The sequence below is a fragment of the Pseudochaenichthys georgianus genome, chromosome 12, assembly GCF_902827115.2.
Source record: "Pseudochaenichthys georgianus chromosome 12, fPseGeo1.2, whole genome shotgun sequence".
Taxonomy (NCBI): domain Eukaryota; kingdom Metazoa; phylum Chordata; class Actinopteri; order Perciformes; family Channichthyidae; genus Pseudochaenichthys; species Pseudochaenichthys georgianus.
Genome location: NC_047514.1, coordinates 810422 through 831358, shown reverse-complemented (window position 1 = coordinate 831358; position 20937 = coordinate 810422). Strand labels below are relative to the sequence as shown.

General features: G+C 40.1%; 1 pseudogene; it reads left to right on the top strand.

Annotated features, from left to right (window-relative positions):
* Positions 1-1361: 1361 nt before the first annotated feature.
* LOC117456302 (bile salt-activated lipase-like) lies at positions 1362-17998 on the top strand (annotated as a pseudogene).
* Positions 17999-20937: the final 2939 nt, after the last annotated feature.

Sequence of the window (20937 nt, the reverse complement as noted above, 5' to 3'; positions counted from 1 at the left end):
CTGCTGTAACAAAAACATTTCCCAACTTGGGATCAATAAAGTATATCTTATCTTAAGATAAGCATGTGTAGTTCTGTCGGCAGAACCCCCAACAGGACAGGACATGGTGTTGGCAGGAAATCCGGCAGAGCAGGTGTCGGCGGGACCCCCAACAGGACAGGATATGGAGTTGGCAGGACCCTCAGTGGAACACCCAACGACAGAGGACATGGAGATGAGACATGATAGGGACTTGAAAAGTGACTCGAGAGGGGACTCGAGAGGGGACTTGAGAAGGGACTTGAGTCTTGAGTCGGCGGCACCCCCGATGAAGGGACTTGAGTCGGCCGGACCGCCAACAGGAGACGGGGAGCTGGCGTTGGCCGGAGAGCCAACAGGACACGGGGAGCTGGCGTCGGCCGGAGAGCCAGTACTGGAGCCGAAACTGGAGTCGGGACCATGGCTGCTGGTACCGGTACTGGAGCCGGAACCATGGCTGCTGGTGCCGGTACTGGAGCCGGAACCATGGCTGCTGGGGCCGGGACTGGAGCTGGAACCATGGCTGCTGGGGCCGGGACAGGAGCCGGAACCATGGCTGGAACTGGAGCTGCTGGAGCACGGGCTGGAATCTTGGCCTTGCGTCTCTTAGAGCATTTTTGCAGGATCTGTGGACCTCCCAAGGACTGGCCATACCCCAGGAAAGGGTTAGAGGCTTGAGACAAGTCTTCAGGACTACTTGTGAAAAGTTGAAGCCACTCAAGCAACAAGCTCCTGAGCCAGGGCTTGCGAGCAACCTCCTGGCGTGCCTCCTTCAAAGCAGCCTCTCTACCCCGTCTAGATGAGGCGTCATACCAGGTATAAAAAATGTACTCCAGAGAGTACCCAAGACGTTCCGCCTGTCGAGCAAAAAATCTGAATCTGCCGAGTCCAAATTTGGTCTCGGGAAAAGGGAGGACCCAAATGCAGATTAAAAGTGAAGCGGGTTTCAAAATGTAACAAAAAGCTAGCTTTATTTACAAAAAAAACAAGCTGTTGACAATGAAAAATACTTTACAAAACCATGAATCCAAAGAGTAGGTAACACGAGGTAATCCAAAGAGTAGGTAGCACGAGGTAGGATCCAGACAAAACTGACCGTGACAACATGAAGGGTGACAGGAAACACAATGAACCGACAAGGACACAGGGGAAGACAAGACTAAATACACAGAAGGGTAATCACAGGACAAGACACAGCTGGGCATGGGAGGCAGAAACACGAGGGCAACAGGTGAACGCAATCAGACAATCAGACACATGAGGGAAACACAGGAAGGAAGACAAGACATTGTGACAGTTAAAAGTCTGGCAGATATCCGAAAGCAACCCACTCACCATCGACATGATGATGATGATGATGAAGATGAAGATGAAGATGAGGAGTCTGGTGGCCATCGCTGTGTTTCTGGAGACGGTCTATGCGATCTCTGTAAGTGTCACAAAAATGTTTTCTAATAACGGTTTAACTAATCTGTTCAGTGTCTCTACAAGTCAGGAGTGGAAGAAGTATTCAATTAAGTAAAAGCACCCATAGATTATTGTCAAAATACTTCATTACAAGCCTGTGACCTAAGTTTTTCATTGACATCTCTACACTAATGTGCAAATGACTATAAAGCCTTGAATTGAATTGAAAAGTAAAAGTCCTGCATTCAAAATCCTACTTAAGTAAAAGTACAACAGTATTATCAGCTAAATGCACTTGAAGGATAAAAAGTACTCCTTGTTCAGAGAAATGGCCTTTTTATAATTACATTTATGTACGTGACATTTCGAGATAATATTGTTGTAGCATTTTGATTGACTTTTTATAAAACATTTTAAATCCTTTTTAGAGATGCATTTAGTTAAAAGTAGCTAAACCTCTTAAATAAATGAAGTTGGCTACAATTACATTTAATTTAACTTAAACTGCAATGGATTTTTTCATTGGCCTGAATCTGCGTCATTGTGTACTTCTGTGTTGAATCAAACTGAACATCGTGTGTTTTCTTGCCGTAGCTCGGGGTGGTGAACACAGAGGGAGGTTTGGTTCGGGGAGAGAACATCGCCCTGGAGGCCGGACGCCACATGGACGTCTTCAAGGGGATTCCCTTCGCTGACGTCCCTGACACTCTCATGAAACCAAAGCCTCACCCAGGCTGGGATGGTGAGTAGACCGACTGAGATCATATTCAAAGGTTTTATCGTCATATGCACAAAGCTACAGTTTAGATATGGCAATGCAATTATTCTGACCTCCAACAATGCAACATATATATATATATAATCCAATATAGAAATACAACATAAAAAGTCTATTATACAAAAAGTCTATATAGATAATAATACTGCTGTACCTGAGGAAGTATTCAGATCCTTTACATAAAAGTACAACCAGCTGAAAACTGTCCCCTACAAGTCCTGCATTGAGACCTTACTTAAGTAAAAGTATGTATCAGATGTTTTTAAAGTATTGATAGTTCAGTACATTTTTCCTGCCAATGTTTTACTATTATATATAATGTTCCTGGATTAGTATTACTTCTGCATTTTTAAAGTTGTGCTTAATTAAGTCACTTATACAAGAATATACTGTGTAATCCACAGCAGCACTTCTGTAAGGTCATCGTATGTCTGTAGCTTTTTCGCTGGCCTGTGAGAACCTTATAGCTTATTTAGTTAAGAGGATGATCTCCACCCTTGGTCCTTAAATCTTAAAAGTATTATCACGAAACATTCAGATTTAAAATGAACAAATCTGGAGAAACACGGTTTTCACTCGCGAAGAAGAGGATAAATAAAAATGAACTTAAACTGTCAGAGAAATGTAGGGGAGTAAGAAGTAGTACAATATTAGCCTTTGAGATATCATAGGGTAGAACAATAAGGTTGCATACATTTTTTTTTTTTTTTAAATATTCAAGTAAAGCACCTCTACTAGTACATTTAAGCACCTCAACTGGTACATTTACTAAAGTACACATTTCAGGTACTTGAAACCAGAGTTTTTTTTCTGTTCTACTCCAAACTTCTACTTAACTTGACGTCAAAGGGAAATAATGTACTTTTTACTTCACTTCATTTTTTAAAGAAATTAAATATATATTACTAGGTTCTTTATACGTGTATGTATATATTATATATATATATATATATATATACACACCAATATGATGCCTTCCTACATTATATTAAACATTTTTGTCAAAGATTTCAGATTCTCAAAATTGAGGATTTGCTTCTCTTTTAAAATCTTTTAGGAATTGTACTCCTAAGTACATTTTCCTGTTCATACTAAAATACTTTTACCCAAATTCTTTTCTCAATGCAGTACTTTTAATTGTAGTGGAGTTGTTCTACAGTATACTATTACTTAAGTAAAGGACCTGAACACTTTTTCCAGCGATGGATGTAATGGAAACCTGGTCATGTCGTGAAGCCCTTCATTGCTCTCTGTAGATGTTCTGGATGCCACTGCGTTTAAGGACATGTGCCTCCAGGTGAGCGACTTTAACACGACCAGAGGCAGCACGGACTGTCTGTACCTCAACATCTGGGTTCCTCACAACGGCTCAGGTAAACAAAGTGTCCTCCATATTAGATCCAATCAACAACTTTAAAGGTCCCCTATTATACTGTTTTTCATCATTATAGCACAGGTCTCAGAACCTGTCTCTGATTGGCTGAAACGCCAATCAGATCATTGCAGCATTACCCATAATCCCCTCTGTTTCAGTGCTGATTCTCTGTCTGTTACTTTAGATGAAAATAAGGAGCCCCTCCCCACGCCCCTCTGAGAGACATTTGGTTACAAAGAACTCAAAGGTGCTCTAGAGGAGATTCCGGTGATAAGGGGGGGGGGTTACCTTGTTGCTGATTGGCTAATGGTTACACAAGACCACACATCGTTATGACATCATAAAGTGACCAAATTCTGATCGGCTCATTTTCAGACAGGTTTTTATAGAAATGGATCAAAAAGAGAGAGAATCTTTGTTCCTGAAACTTTCAGTCTCTTTCCACAGAGGGGACACATGTTGATGTAGAAGAGACATGGAGAAGAGGGGACACATGTTGATGTAGAAGAGACATGGAGAAGAGGGGACACGTGTTGATGTAGAAGAGACATGAAGAAGAGGGGACACATGTTGATGTAGAAGAGATATGAAGAAGAGGGGACACATGTTGATGTAGAAGAGACATGAAGAAGAGGGGACACATGTTGATGTAGAAGAGACATGAAGAAGAGGGGACACGTGTTGATGTAGAAGAGACATGAAGAAGAGGGGACACGTGTTGATGTAGAAGAGACATGGAGAAGAGGGGACACATGTTGATGTAGAAGAGATATGAAGAAGAGGGGACACATGTTGATGTAGAAGAGACATGAAGAAGAGGGGACACGTGTTGATGTAGAAGAGACATGAAGAAGAGGGGACACATGTTGATGTAGAAGAGACATGAAGAAGAGGGGACACATGTTGATGTAGGAGAGACATGAAGAAGAGGGGACACATGTTGATGTGGAAGAGACATGAAGAAGAGGGGACACATGTTGATGTAGAAGAGACATGAAGAAGAGGGGACACGTGTTGATGTAGAAGAGACATGAAGAAGAGGGGACACATGTTGATGAAGAAGAGACATGGAGAAGAGGGGACACATGTTGATGTAGAAGAGATATGAAGAAGAGGGGACACATGTTGATGTAGAAGAGACATGAAGAAGAGGGGACACGTGTTGATGTAGAAGAGACATGGAGAAGAGGGGACACATGTTGATGTAGAAGAGACATGGAGAAGAGGGGACACATGTTGATGGAGAAGAGGGGACACATGTTGATGTAGAAGAGACATGAAGAAGAGGGGACACATGTTGATGTAGAAGAGACATGGAGAAGAGGGGACACATGTTTATGTAGAAGAGGGGACACATGTTGATGTGGAAGAGACATGAAGAAGAAGGGACACATGTTGATGTAGGAGAGACATGAAGAAGAGGGGACACATGTTGATGTAGGAGAGACATGAAGAAGTGGATTTTGCATACTAGGTGACCTTTAATGCTCTGTCTTCCAGTGTCCTCTGATATGCCGGTCATGGTCTGGATCTATGGCGGCGCCTTCTTGATTGGAAGTGCGACGGGTATTCAGTACATCGGGCAGGAGCTGGCCGGCAGAGGGAATGTGATCATGGTTTCCATCGGATACCGGGTCGGCCCTCTGGGCTTCCTGAGCGCTGGAGAACAGGGACTTCCAGGTGGGCGAGATAATGATTCAGAGCCAAAGAGATGGCGTCCTCCAGATGTGTACTATTAAGGACTTAGACCGTGATCGAGTGGTGTAAAGTATATTAACTCAAGTACTGTACTTAAGTACACTTTTGAGAGCTTTGGACTTTACTTGAGTATTTACATTTTTTGGTACTTCTACTCTACTACAATTCAGAGGTAAATTGTGTACTTTGACTCCACTACATGTATTTAATACCTTTAGTTACTTCACAGATGTGGATGAATGATGTAAAATATAATCAAGTGTTAAATCAGACTTTAGTTCCAGAGGAGTAAATCCACAAGCTACCCTGCAGTATACAAAGTACTTCAGACTAGCTGCACCTTCACCAGCTTTGAGAACACTTTCATGATCAATCTTTATAAAACATATCATATATATTATTCTGAAATGGACCAATCTGCACAATGACTACTTTCACTGTCTTTCACTATATTTAGATGAGAATACTTTTCTACTTTCACTTGAGGAACATTTTGAATGCAGGACTTTTACTGTAACAGAGTATTCCTACACTCTGGTACTTCCACTTTTACTCAAGCACAAGATCTGAGTACTTCTACTTTTACTCAAGTACAAGATCTGAGTACTTCTATTTTTACTCAAGTACAAGCTCTGAGTACTTTTCCATCTCTGCAGTGATGGAGTAAAACGTTTGATTTCTCTCAGGAAACTACGGTCTCTGGGACCAGCAGGCTGCCATCGCCTGGGTGCACAGGAACATCCGGAAATTCGGAGGAGACCCCGAGAACATCACACTCTTCGGGGAGTCAGCAGGCGGAGCCAGTGTCAACCTCCAGGTACTCATTGTGTGAGCTGATAGATATACAGAGGTGTGAAGTAGTGGAGTACAAATACTTTGTTACTGTACTTAAGTACATTTTTCTGGTATCAGTACTTCACTCCACTACTTATTTTTCTGGCGACTTTTTACTTTGACTTCCTACATGTGGAACACAAATACCTGTACTTTCTACTTCTCACATGTTGAACCCAAATACCTGTACTTTCTACTTCTCACATGTTGAACCCAAATACCTGTACTTTCTACTTCTCACATGTTGAACACAAATACCTGTACTTTCTACTTCTTACATATACAACACAAATACCTGTACTTTCTACTTCTTACATGTTGAACTCAAATACCTGTACTTTCTACTTCTCACATGTTGAACACAAATACCTGTACTTTCTACTTCTCTCATGTTGAACTCAAATACCTGTACTTTCTACTTCTTACATGTTGAACTCAAATACCTGTACTTTCTACTTCTCACATGTTGAACCCAAATACCTGTACTTTCTACTTCTCACATGTTGAACACAAATACCTGTACTTTCTACTTCTTACATGTTGAACTCAAATACCTGTACTTTCTACTTCTCTCATGTTGAACTCAAATACCTGTACTTTCTACTTCTCACATGTTGAACTCAAATACCTGTACTTTCTACTTCTTACATGTTGAACTCAAATACCTGTACTTTCTACTTCTCTCATGTTGAACTCAAATACCTGTACTTTCTACTTCTTACATGTTGAACTCAAATACCTGTACTTTCTACTTCTCACATGTTGAACCCAAATACCTGTACTTTCTACTTCTCTCATGTTGAACTCAAATACCTGTACTTTATACTTCTTACATGTTGAACTCAAATACCTGTACTTTCTACTTCTCTCATGTTGAACTCAAATACCTGTACTTTCTACTTCTTACATGTTGAACTAAAATACCTGTACTTTCTACTTCTCACATGTTGAACCCAAATACCTGTACTTTCTACTTCTCACATGTTGAACACAAATGCCTGTACTTTCTACTTCTTACATGTGGAACACAAATACCTGTACTTTCTACTTCTCACATGTTGAACACAAATACCTGTACTTTCTACTTCTCACATGTTGAACACAAATACCTGTACTTTCTACTTCTCACATGTTGAACCCAAATACCTGTACTTTCTACTTCTTACATGTTGAACTCAAATACCTGTACTTTCTACTTCTCACATGTTGAACTCAAATACCTGTACTTTCTACTTCTCACATGTTGAACTCAAATACCTGTACTTTCTACTTCTCACATGTTGAACTCAAATACCTGTACTTTCTACTTCTCACATGTTGAACTCAAATACCTGTACTTTCTACTTCTTACATGTTGAACTCAAATACCTGTACTTTCTACTTCTCACATGTTGAACACAAATACCTGTACTTTCTACTTCTTACATGTTGAACTCTAATACCTGTACTTTCTACTTCTCACATGTTGAACTCAAATACCTGTACTTTCTACTTCTCACATGTTGAACTCAAATACCTGTACTTTCTACTTCTTACATGTTGAACTCTAATACCTGTACTTTCTACTTCTTACATGTTGAACTCAAATACCTGTACTTTCTACTTCTTACATGTTGAACTCAAATACCTGTACTTTCTACTTCTTACATGTTGAACTCAAATACCTGTACTTTCTACTTCTTACATGTTGAACTCAAATACCTGTACTTTCTACTTCTAACATGTTGAACTCAAATACCTGTACTTTCTACTTCTCTCATTTCCCAAACAGCTGGTTCCTTTAGTCTGAATGTGTGTTTGGTGCGTGTTCATTATTCTTTAGAGTCACTGCGTGCCTATTGGTTGGAACACGATCCGTGTATCCATCACTTCCTGGTCTTCTCTAAAGAAGAGGGACCAATGGAAACGTTGTCATGTTGCCGTTGTTCAGCATGGAAACATTCATTAGCTAACAATGACATTATTGTTCTATAAATATAAAGGGAGGTCAGGTACTCTTTAAAACAGCTGCTAGTTATGGGTACTTTTTACAGAAGTACACTTCAAAGCCTCTTTACTTTGACTTGAGTAAAGAAGTTCAGTCAGTACTTCTACTTTCACCAGAGTATTTTTAAACACGAGTATCTGTATTTCTACTTGAGTAAAGGATGTGTGTACTTTTGTCATCTCTGTAGATATATTATTTGAGATTAAAGTAATTGTAACTTTCACTTCAGACTCTGAGTCCTCACAACAAAGGGCTTTTCAAGAGAGCCATCTCCCAGAGCGGTGTGGCCATCATCCCATGGGTCATCAACAAGAACCCCCGCGAGTACGCTGTGGAGGTACGTCACTCTTTTACTCGCATGTTTCATTTCCTTGTACTGAACTTTTAGAATCATCATTTTCAGACAGGTTTTTATATAAATGGATCAGGGCAAAAAGGTGAGTCTCTTTCCACAGAGGACACATGTTGATGCATAAAAGACATGACAAGTGGATTTTGCATAATAGGTGACCTTTAAAACGGAAAGTGTATTTAGATCTGTTCCCTATAAAGCCAGACATGATCGTTTTTGATTTAGGCTTGTATCTGATGTTCCCGACTCATTTTAGAGTCATCATTTCGGCTTTCTTGGGCCTTTTTTCTCTGTGCAGTGTCCAGAGTTCAGCCAGGATACATAAACGCTCAATGAACTGCTCCCAAGCAGTCTGATGAGTCAATAACATCATAAATGCTGGTCATGTAATCTCATACTACAAATATACCACCTACTTTTATATAGTTTTATTTACTTTATAGGTCTTAAAGGTTTTATCTTGTATTATCTATTTAACAGTTCAATAGCATTTTTATTTTATATTGTAATCATTTAACCTCTTAGAACTATTATCTTTTTATTTCTGTTGATTTATAGGGTTTTATATTGTTCAGGATTCCTGCAGGTTTCACCAACTCAAATTTTAGACTTTTTAAGACCTTTTTCACAGCAAGAAAGTATGAAGGAAAGAAGAAATACATCCCATAATTACTTTAAAAGTAAATGTGTTCACGTTCAACATAAGAACGATGACTGAACATAACGGCACACAGAACTGTGTTATATATATATATATATATATATAAATGATTGGCTGAAACACCAAACGGATCATTGCAGCATTACCCATAATCCCCTCTGTTTCAGCCCTGTTTCCAAAGTGCTGATTCTCTATCTGTTACTTTAGATGAAAATAAGGAGCCCCTCCCCACGCCCCTCTGAGAGTAAAAACACTTCCACGTAATCTGCTCGCGTGTATCCTCCCGCACCCCTCCTCCCGCACCCATCCTCCCGCACCCCTCCTCGACTCCTCCGTGTGCATTTCAGCTATTGGGATGTCCTTCAAAATGGCGTGTCTTGATCGATTTCCGGGGCAAGTCCCGGAGGAGGGGAAGAGAGGAGTCGAGGAGGGGTATTGGGATGAGGCTTAGGTCACCAGCTGGGTGTTCTCCGATAAAGGGCCGGGGGGATGCAAAGTTAGTGATTACTGGTTCATGTTGATTTATTTCAATACAAATTGTTGGGGGGACTGAAAGGCTGTTACCGTACTGGTTACTTTGCAGCCCGGACATTTCCCCCACAACACAGTTAGTCGTGATCGCAACACAGAAGTACCTTTCAAATCCCATCATTTTTAAGACCTTCTAAATCATATTAAGACCTTTCTAATGTTTTTGATCAAATGTAAGACTTTGTAAGGCCTTAAATTCTGATTATCAAATGTAAGACTTTTTAAGACCCCGTGGCAACCCTGATTGTTGCATCTATTCACTTCTCTTGTGCCTTATCTTTCCGAGATAAATCATTATTTATTGTATTTTTATTTTATGATCATACCTTTTACCTCCTTGTGTCTCTTAACCTGTTAAAATGTTATATTTTGCTGCATGTATGTAAAGGTCTTAACATCTGATCTGAGGGGAATTTCTTGTTGTCCATATAGAGAGGCGAAGTCCCTCCCTTTCCGGTGGAACTCATGGGACCTTACTTCGGAAAAATTATGCATTGAAGTCAATGGGGAGAGAAAACGTATCTTTCAATCCCGTTTGAATTGTGCCATGAATTACACATATGATGTTTGTCAATCTTTAAAAATAATTTCCATGTCAAAAAAGTCACAGTTTGTCGTAAAACTGTTGAAATATAAGACTGAAAAATACGCAACTACAAATCCCAGAGTCGCGTAAGTGATGTCATAATTGTTTTCCTCCACTAAATATAAGATAACTTTAACAAGATGCCTGTGTGCTTAGTACCAGGTTGTAATCATAGCAGGCAGCAATGGGTCTTGCTCGTTCTTTCGCTTCCCGTCTGAAAGGACCAGGAGTGGCTGGATCGAGTTAGCTAACTAGCTAGTAGCACGTTAGTTAGCATTACAGCCGGCTTAGCCTTGTCATTTTTATTAGCCTTAACATGAAGTAACATTAAGTAACCCAACATGTTAAACAGTAAGAGTAGTAGTCACATTTCGTGAACAGTACTGTCACACCGGTGGGATCATTCTATAATACACGGTTTAAGCCCGAATGCAACCGCCCCGGGGGCAGACATGCTAACGCTACTGCTACATTAGCATCGGCGATCTTTTCTTCTTCGTGATATCTGCACAAATGGTTAACATTGAACATTAAAAAGATCAGGTAGAATCAAAGGAAGGCAGGCAGCTTTGCACGACATTCTTCTGGATGTGTTTCATCGTGGTGATAGTGAGGGTAGTCAATCCCTTTTTTGGCAAGACGGTAGTGACGGCCATCTTGGTGACGTGTGGTGTGCAAGACCAGAGATGTAGTTAATTCGGTTTCACACAAGAAAAAGTGTTACTTCAGTTTTATTTTTTTGACTTGCAAAATTATCTTTTAAATTGACAAACATCATATGTGCAGTGGCGAACCGTCAGGGCCTTCAAGGTATTCAGAGAATACCCTGGAACACTCGATTTATAAATAAAATGTATGTTAAATGAGAATGGTATCCGTGTTCTGTAATATTACAGTGTTACGTTGATTTATTTGTCCTTCTCGGACCATGCACTACGCATTTCAGTTGTGTTAGAAAAGAAAGCAACCAATCAGAGCTCGTTCTCGGTCTCTGGGTAGAATATCCTTCAACCAGGTATTCTACATCCTTGATCGAATGCCCTGGCTGTTGCACTGAATGAGAGCGTACGTTTGGACTGACAGTTTGATCAACCAATCGGATATTGATTTGTAGCCAATGGGCGTGTTCTTTCAGAGTTCCCCTCGGTTCCAGGGTGTTCTAGAAGGCCCGCTAGTTAACTGGCTCGAGGCAGAGGATCTAAATCAGGGGTGTCAAACTCAATTTCATCACGGGCCACATTCGCATAAAGGTTGCACTCAAAGGGCCGGTTGTAACTATATAATATATATATATATATATATATATATCAAATAATGTATTATATTACATTATTGCCTCTGAATTGGATTATTATCGGATAGGGTAATAACTTAGAAATTAACTACGTCTGAAAGCAGAAGTCCAGGGAAAATAATTGCAAGTCTCTTCAATGTGCATGTCACAAAACGAGATGCATTGTGGGACATGTAGTTTATGGGAAACCTGCTTCTGTAATGTTGCATGTAACCGTATTATATTCTTTGCAAGCTCTTGCGGGGCCACAGAAAATGAAGTTGCGGGCCGGATTTGGCCCCCGGGCCTTGAGTTTGAGACCCCTGATCTAGATCTGTAGACTGTTCTGTCTACAGAAGGTCCAGTTGTGATAGACACGGTTCGCCACTGCATATGTGTAATTCGTGGCGCAATTCAAAAGGGATCGAAAGATACATTTTCTCTCCATTGACTTCAATACAGAATTTTTCAGAAATAAGGTCCCATGGAGGTCAGTTTTATTATTATTTGGAAACACTAGGGGGGTTTTAAAGTTGACCGTTTCCATTCTAAAGATGATTTCTAACTTCTCCCCAGGTTGCTCTGAAGGTCAAATGTCCCACGGATGAAGGCATGGCTTACTGTTTGAAGGAGATGGATCCTGTAGTCCTAACTCTGGTGGGATCTTTCAATCTGTCCAGGTTAGCCAGTGGTAAGGACTGCACTCCACATACAATTAGCATTTTCAGTTTATAGATGCTGATGCTTTCTATCAGGGCAATGTAGTGGAAGAAGTCACTGTGTTGCACCCACTCCTTCTGCATTGTTTAAATGGCATCCCAGTGAATAATATATATCATTTTGTATTTATCTCAATTCCCAAAAATAGCCAACTGGCCCGCCCTTAAATTATCTTAGGCATCATCTAAACCTCCCCAGAATTAAACCATAAACCAGTCCTTAACCGTTTGCAAATCCACCTTTTCCCCTTCCTGAAATGTAAATCCTAAAGATATGTCTCTGTTAAACACATATAGGACTAACAATACAATGTAAACGAATAACAGGCAATCAGAAGACATAATCTATATATATTAAAATAAGTATATGAACATTTGACACGGCAATAAGCAGCTGGTTGTATCTGCCTGTCAGAACCCATTTTCTCCAAGCTGGAATTATCTCCTGTCATCGACGGTGACTTCCTGCCGGATCATCCGTCCAAGTTGTTCCACAATGCGGCGGACATTGATTTCATCGCTGGAGTCAACCACATGGACGGATACTTCTTCACCAGTATCGATATTCCAAGTTTCAGCTCCGACCAGTTGCCCGTCCCTGTGTGAGTTGATGCCGTTTGTTCACATTAACAATTCTGGGTAACACTTTATATTAAAGTACACCATCAACTAGTATATTAAGGTATACAACTTCACCATCAACTAATTGTTAATTAATGTTAATTAACATGCATATTAGCAGTATATTGACTTATTCTACAAGTAATAGGCCATTAGTTGAGAGTTTTTCCTCAATAACCCTCTAATTTGTGCTTATTTATTCTACGTAAGGAAGTTGTTGTTGTAAATTAGTTTTGGTCTTAATATGCTCTGCTCAATATGCAGTAGCAGTACCACAAGAATAGTAATTCTCCCATAATAACACTTAACAAATATGATCTATTCTTATGTAACAAGACAAGAAACTTTAAGTGTCTAAATAACTCAAAATGAAGTATTTCCATCTAAGAATATGTTCCCTATTTTAAAGTGAAGTCTTGTTCATAACCAATAAGCTAGTAGTTTGACTCTAATTGACCTGCACAGGTTCCCTATTCTGAAGTTGCCTCCTCTTCCCACTTTGTAAATACATTATAGCACACCACTACTGAAATTAACCTCAACAGCACACGAACAAAGTAGGCACACGTTGAAATATCTGTTGTATTAATGAACCACTAAAGAGACGCATCCCACAACATGTCAAGTTTCAGGACGAAGTTTATAATCAATCACATTAATACGTGTTTTATAATGACTAAAGAGCCAATATAGGCTACTGCTAATATGCATGTTAATTAACAACCAGTTGATGGTGAATTTGTGTACCTTAATATTACCCAGAGCAACTTTGGTTAGTTGTGTTTTATTATAACTTATTTTCAAACCTTTCTTTATTGCAGTGAGGATGTGGAGAAGCTTCTGGCTGCGTTCACTAAGGATAAGGGTGACGCTGCTTTGCAGGCTGCACTTTCACTATATAACTCAACCTGGGAACCAACGCCCAGCCAGGAGAGCATCAAGAAAACCCTCGTTCACATTGAAACAGACTTCCTCTTCCTGGCTTCTACTCAGGCTGCACTGAAGCTTCATGCTGACAACGCAAAGTGATTATAACATCTTGCTATACAGATGCTTCCAGTTTATCTACAAGCCCTTTTGTTCCACACCATGCTTTATCATTTAAAGGTCCCCTATTATGCTGTTTTTCATCAATATATTACTGGTCTCAGATATAGAACATGTCTCTGATTGGCTGAAACACCAAACAGATCATTGCAGCATTACCCATAATCCCCTCTGTTTCAGCCCTGCTTCAAAAGTGCTGATTCTCTGTCGGTTACTTTAGATGAAAATAAGGAGCCCCTCCCCACGCCCACATTTGGTTCAAAATAACACAATAGGCGCGTTCACACCGGAGTACTTTTCCCAGGAATAGTTCCGATAGTTCTTGGGATTTTGCGTTCACACCGAAAATATCTGGAACTAGAACTTAGTTCATGCAAACCGTTTCACCCCGTTTCAGTCCCTGCTAGAGAGCGGGTACTTTCCTGGGGAGGAAAAGATTCCAACTTCTGATTGGCTGGGCGAATTGTAAACCACGCCCCGTAAAACTCAAAAAGTTTTGTGAAGCCGCCATTTTATTTTCTGGCATTAGCATTATTAGCATTAGCTTCGGCACCAACGGAGAGAAAGACTAACTTATGGCAACACAAAATAAAACATGGGAACGTTGGAGTGATGAGGAGGTGTCGGCTCTTCTTGCGATTTACCCGGGGCTTCGGGTGGTCGATTTACGCCGTGAAGTTGTTTGCAGCCTGCCAGTAAACCTAAAGCAGAAGAAGAAGTGACGTTAGCGGCTTCATTTGCCTAATCCTCCCTCAGGGACTTATTCCGGTGTGAACGCGATTTACTAGGACAGTTACGGGACTAAAGAGTTTGGCGGAATTAAGTACTGGGAACTAAGTACGGCAAATTACTTCGAGTGAAAGCGGCTAATGGAGCTCTAGGAGGAGATTCAGGTGATAAGGGGGGGGGGGTTACCTTGGTTGCTGATTGGCTAATGGTTACACAAGACAAAAAATCGTTATGACATCATAAAGTGGCCAAAATCTGATCAGCTCATTTTCAGACAGGTTTTTATAGAAATGGATCAAAAAGAGAGAAAATCTTTGTTCCTGAAACTTTCAGAGTCTCTTTCCACAGAGGGGACACATGTTGATGTAGAAGAGACATGAAGAAGAGGGGACACATGTTGATGGAGAAGAGGGGACACATGTTGATGTAGAAGAGACGTGAAGAAGAGGGGACACATGTTGATGTAGAAGAGACGTGAAGAAGAAGGGACACATGTTGATGAAGAAGAGGGGATACATGTTGATGTAGAAGAGACATGAAGAAGAGGGGACACATGTTTATGTAGAAGAGACATGGAGAAGAGGGGACACATGTTGATGTAGAAGAGACATGGAGAAGAGGGGACACATGTTTATGTAGAAGAGACATGAAGAAGAGGGGACACATGTTGATGTAGAAGAGACATGAAGAAGAGGGGACACATGTTGATGTAGAAGAGACATGAAGAAGAGGGGACACATGTTGATGTAGAAGAGACATGGAGAAGAGGGGACACATGTTGATGTAGAAGAGACATGGAGAAGAGGGGACACATGTTGATGTAGAAGAGACATGAAGAAGAGGGGACACATGTTGATGTAGAAGAGACATGAAGAAGAGGGGACACATGTTGATGTAGAAGAGACATGAAGAAGAGGGGACACATGTTGATGTAGAAGAGACATGAAGAAGAGGGGACACATGTTGATGTAGAGGAGACATGGAGAAGAGGGGACACATGTTGATGTAGAAGAGACATGAAGAAGAGGGGACACATGTTGATGTAGAAGAGACATGAAGAAGAGGGGACACATGTTGATGTAGAAGAGACATGAAGAAGAGGGGACACATGTTGATGTAGAAGAGACATGGAGAAGAGGGGACACATGTTGATGTAGAAGAGACATGGAGAAGAGGGGACACATGTTGATGTAGAAGAGACATGAAGAAGAGGGGACACATGTTGATGTAGAAGAGACATGAAGAAGAGGGGACACATGTTGATGTAGAAGAGACATGGAGAAGAGGGGACACATGTTGATGTAGAAGAGACATGAAGAAGAGGGGACACATGTTGATGAAGAAGAGACATGAAGAAGAGGGGACACATGTTGATGAAGAAGAGACATGAAGAAGAGGGGACACATGTTGATGTAGAGGAGACATGGAGAAGAGGGGACACATGTTGATGTAGAAGAGACATGAAGAAGAGGGGACACATGTTGATGTAGAAGAGACATGAAGAAGAGGGGACACATGTTGATGTAGAAGAGACATGAAGAAGAGGGGACACATGTTGATGTAGAAGAGACATGGAGAAGAGGGGACACATGTTGATGTAGAAGAGACATGGAGAAGAGGGGACACATGTTGATGTAGAAGAGACATGAAGAAGAGGGGACACATGTTGATGTAGAAGAGACATGAAGAAGAGGGGACACATGTTGATGTAGAAGAGACATGGAGAAGAGGGGACACATGTTGATGTAGAAGAGACATGAAGAAGAGGGGACACATGTTGATGAAGAAGAGACATGAAGAAGAGGGGACACATGTTGATGAAGAAGAGACATGAAGAAGAGGATTTTGCATAATAGGGGACCTTTAATGAACAAACCCAGGCTGTAACCGTTCTATAACTTCATGGAAGTCATCGCAGTAAATGGGGAATTTTCTTTTATAAGCTTTGCTTTTTTTTAAAAGTTCCTTTTTTATTCTCTCGTTTTTTTATCTTTGAAAACAGGTAGCCAAAATGTTAAAGACAGTAAGTCTCAACTGTTTGCATTCGAGTCAGAGATTAAGTCGCAAGTCAACCCTGACAGGTCCCTTAAACAATCAGATTGTCTCTTCAAGTCAGTCAACTTTATTGTCAATCTTTCAGTGTGTGTGTACAGAGAGATCGAAATGCCGCTTCCCACAATCCCGAATACAAATATGTATATCTTATATATAATATCAACAGACACATTTATGCATATGCACACATTAAGACATCAATATATACAAAATAACAGTCACTTCAATAACTTTGAGAAATGTGATTAGTGCAAGACCTCATCGACCTCATCTAATGCCATTTTTCGATGCATACATTTGGAACTCATTGTCATATCCCTTGTCTTCCCTTGTCTCACCAAAGAACTGGCCGTACCTACTCCTACCTTTTCTCTGAGCCCAACCAGGGGCATATATCGGCCCATTTTCAGACCCTTCCCCGAGTGGATGGGAGCCGACCATACGGACGATGTGCCTTACGTGTTCGGAAAGCCTTTTACGGCACCATTGCTGTATTTAGCCGAAAGCCACCGGGACCTCTCTGGCTACATGATCGCCTACTGGACAAACTTCGCCAGAACAGGGTAAAAAATCTTCTGACACAAGAAATAGGAGCATCACAGAAATCAAACAAACCTGAATTAGATATTGAAGCCAAGGAAAGTTTATTTATATAGCACCTTTCAACACTCTCAATCCTTGCTAACTTTTTAGAAGAAATAATTTTTGACCTCACTTTCTTTCTACTTTTTTAACTTCTCCTTTAGTTATTTCAAGTGTTTCATGCTAAGTGAACCCCCTTTGGAACATTCTAATCTGCAACCCAATATTCTGAAAATTAAACGGATCGTATTTGTGTAGCATATAACATTAATTTGCTCGCAGACATTCATGTGGCGTTGCTAGTTTTGGACCCTATCTGTAACCCCAATACACGTCGGGCACTTTATTTGAAGTAGAAAACTGTCTTTATTTGATTGCTGTGTATCCATCCATCCAGGGACCCCAACGAAGGAGAATCTGAGCGTGCCTGCTACCTGGCCAACATTCAACAGCACTGGACAGAAGTTTGTGGAGCTCAACTCTAAGATGAACGAAAGCTATGTGGGAGAGAATATGAGAAAGCCTTTCGTGGATTTATGGAACAACGTAATACCCAGCTTCCCCGACATCATCCCCGAATAAAGGTCCTATGCATCAGCTGTGCACTTCAGTGTGGACATGACCAGTGTTCAATTATTATTGGTTCATGACAAAATAAATCAATGGCAAATACAATTCGGTTTCATTATTTGATGTGCTAAAAAACAAACGCATTACATGTATGGAATGGAAGCTAAGATGCTAGCCTGCTGCTAATTAGCTTGTTTAATGTAGCCTACAACACAATGTTGGTTGGGCAAAAGCATGATAACTAATACAATAAAAAAAAAGGCAAAACAGACAATGACAACCTTATGATATTATTGACCCTCAGATTGCACTGCCGGTGTATCTGTGTGATCCAAAGTAAAGGGTGCCGAATGCTGAACAGAACAGAACACAGAAATGTTGTAGAGCCCGAGCCAACTTCATTAACAAAGAGCTTCAACAAAATATTTGAGTACCCCTCTGTAGTTTATTCAAAATTAGGAAAATCCAATATATGTACTATTATTTCACCTTAAATACTATGAAACCAGACATGAACATCATAAAGGAGACTTTAAAGCACTACTTTGATTGAAAAAGTGTATTAGGGTTGTGTTTCCTCAGTTCAACAGATGGGGGCGCTATAGCCCAACAGCCTGGACACTACTACATTCATGGAAACTGTTAATATAACAAAGCTCTCGCAGTGGGCTGCTTTACCATCGGAAGATTCTGAAGTGTCTAAATAAAAAATCCTCCAGTGGCTTTCTGTCCTGGTTATGTCAATGTGGAGTTTCGATGTTTTTTCTTAATTCATCAATGTTGCATTCAAAATGTTACTCAAGTAAAAGTATAAAAGTATTCTCATCAAAATATAGTTAAAAGTATTCATTGTTCAGATTGGTCCATTTCAGAATATGATATGTACTTGAGTAAAAGTAGAAGTACTCAGAACTTGTACTTGAGTAAAAGTAGAAGTACTCAGAACTTGTACTTGAGTAAAAGTAGAAGTACTCAGATCTTGTACTTGAGTAAAAGTAGAAGTACTCAGATATTGTACTTGAGTAAAAGTAGAAGTACTCAGATCTTGTCCTTGAGTAAAAGTAGAAGTACTCAGATCTTGTACTTGAGTAAAAGTAGAAGTACTCAGATCTTGTACTTGAGTAAAAGTAGAAGTACTCAGATATTGTACTTGAGTAAAAGTAGAAGTACTCAGATCTTGTCCTTGAGTAAAAGTAGAAGTACTCAGATCTTGTACTTGAGTAAAAGTAGAAGTACTCAGAACTTGTACTTGAGTAAAAGTAGAAGTACTCAGATCTTGTACTTGAGTAAAAGTAGAAGTATTCAGATCTTGTACTTGAGTAAAAGTAGAAGTACTCAGATCTTGTACTTGATTAAAAGTAGAAGTACTCAGAACTTGTACTTGAGTAAAAGTAGAAGTACTCAGGTCTTGTACTTGAGTAAAAGTAGAAGTACTCAGATCTTGTACTTGAGTAAAAGTAGAAGTACTCAGAACTTGTACTTGAGTAAAAGTAGAAGTACTCAGATCTTGTACTTGAGTAAAAGTAGAAGTACTCAGATCTTGTACTTGAGTAAAAGTAGAAGTACTCAGATCTTGTACTTGAGTAAAAGTAGAAGTACTCAGATCATGTACTTGAGTAAAAGTAGAAGTACCAGAGTGTAGGAATACTCTGTTACAGTAAAAGTCCTGCATTCAAAATGTTCCTCAAGTGAAAGTAGAAAAGTATTCTCATCTAAATATAGTGAAAGACAGTGAAAGTAGTCGTTGTGCAGATTGGTCCATTTCAGAATAATATATATGATATGTTTTATAATGATTGATCATGAAAGTGTTCTCAAAGCTGGTGAAGGTGCAGCTAGTCTGAAGTACTTTGTAGACTGCAGGGTAGCTGGTGGAGGTGCAGCTAGTCTGAAGTACTTTGTAGACTGCAGGGTAGCTGGTGGATTCACTCCAGGTGGAACTAAAGTCTGATTCAACACTTGATTAGATTTCACGTCATTCATCCAATGAGTCGACCCTGCCCTGCTTGTCTCGATCTGTGTCCCCTTATCTTGTGTATATATTGTCCTCGTCCCTTTCTGTCCTGTGCCAGTTCATCTTGGCTAGTGAGTCAGATAACCAGAAAAACCTTATTGTTTTGACCCATAGTGCCTTGCGCCAGTTCATATTCACTCAAAATCTATCACACGCCACACATGGATGCACCTAGTGTTGTTATCATCAGATAAATGGTGCTGTACGAACCTGGACTGTAGTGACCTGGGAATCTCTTGCTTTTTGAATCGGAGATTACGAAACAATGTAGGACAGCAAATATGCACAACGATGTGTACGGTCCAGAGAGTGGCGGAGTTCAAGGCAGTGCAATGACTCCCTCGGCCACTCAATCTTCTGTCCCGATAGCTGTGATAAAATGGGCCAAATGTACCGTGTAATAAATAAATGTGTAAACATAAATGTGTAAACATAAATGTGTAAACATACCGTCCTCGTTTCTGCAACCTGACCCTAGGTCCCCGACACATATTGTCCCGATCCCCTGCAACCTCCCCGCCCGCCTTCTTTCTTGGTTGATTTGTCCTAAAATCATTAAAACTGTCAGATCTTGTTGAATTCCAAATTGCACAAATCATGTTTAAGGCAAACAACGTTCCTGGGAATATTCAGATATTGTTCAATGAAAGACAAGGGAATTATAATTAAGTGGTTCATTTATATTCACTAATGTTAGGGTGCGCACAACAAAGAGAAGTGTTTGAGTTTCTGTTTGTGGGGTGAAGATCTGGAACAACGTGAGTGAGGAGCGAAAGGGATGTCCAAACATCAAACTATTCAAAAAGAGGTATAAAGACACAATTCTCACACGGTGCAGGGAGGACATCGCTAAACCATAACTGTTTATATTCTTGGTTTGTCTTCTATTTAGGAATTTGTGTTTGTATGAATTTGTGTATGTGTATATAATATATATATATAAATATATAGAGACCATTCTCCTAACTTGCCTGTATATATTATATGAATTATTATATAAATTATTCAAGGTTAAAGTATACATTGATATTCTATGTTAACATATATTAAGATGTAAAAAGAAAAAAGAAAAGGGAGAAGGGGTCGGATTAAATAAGTGT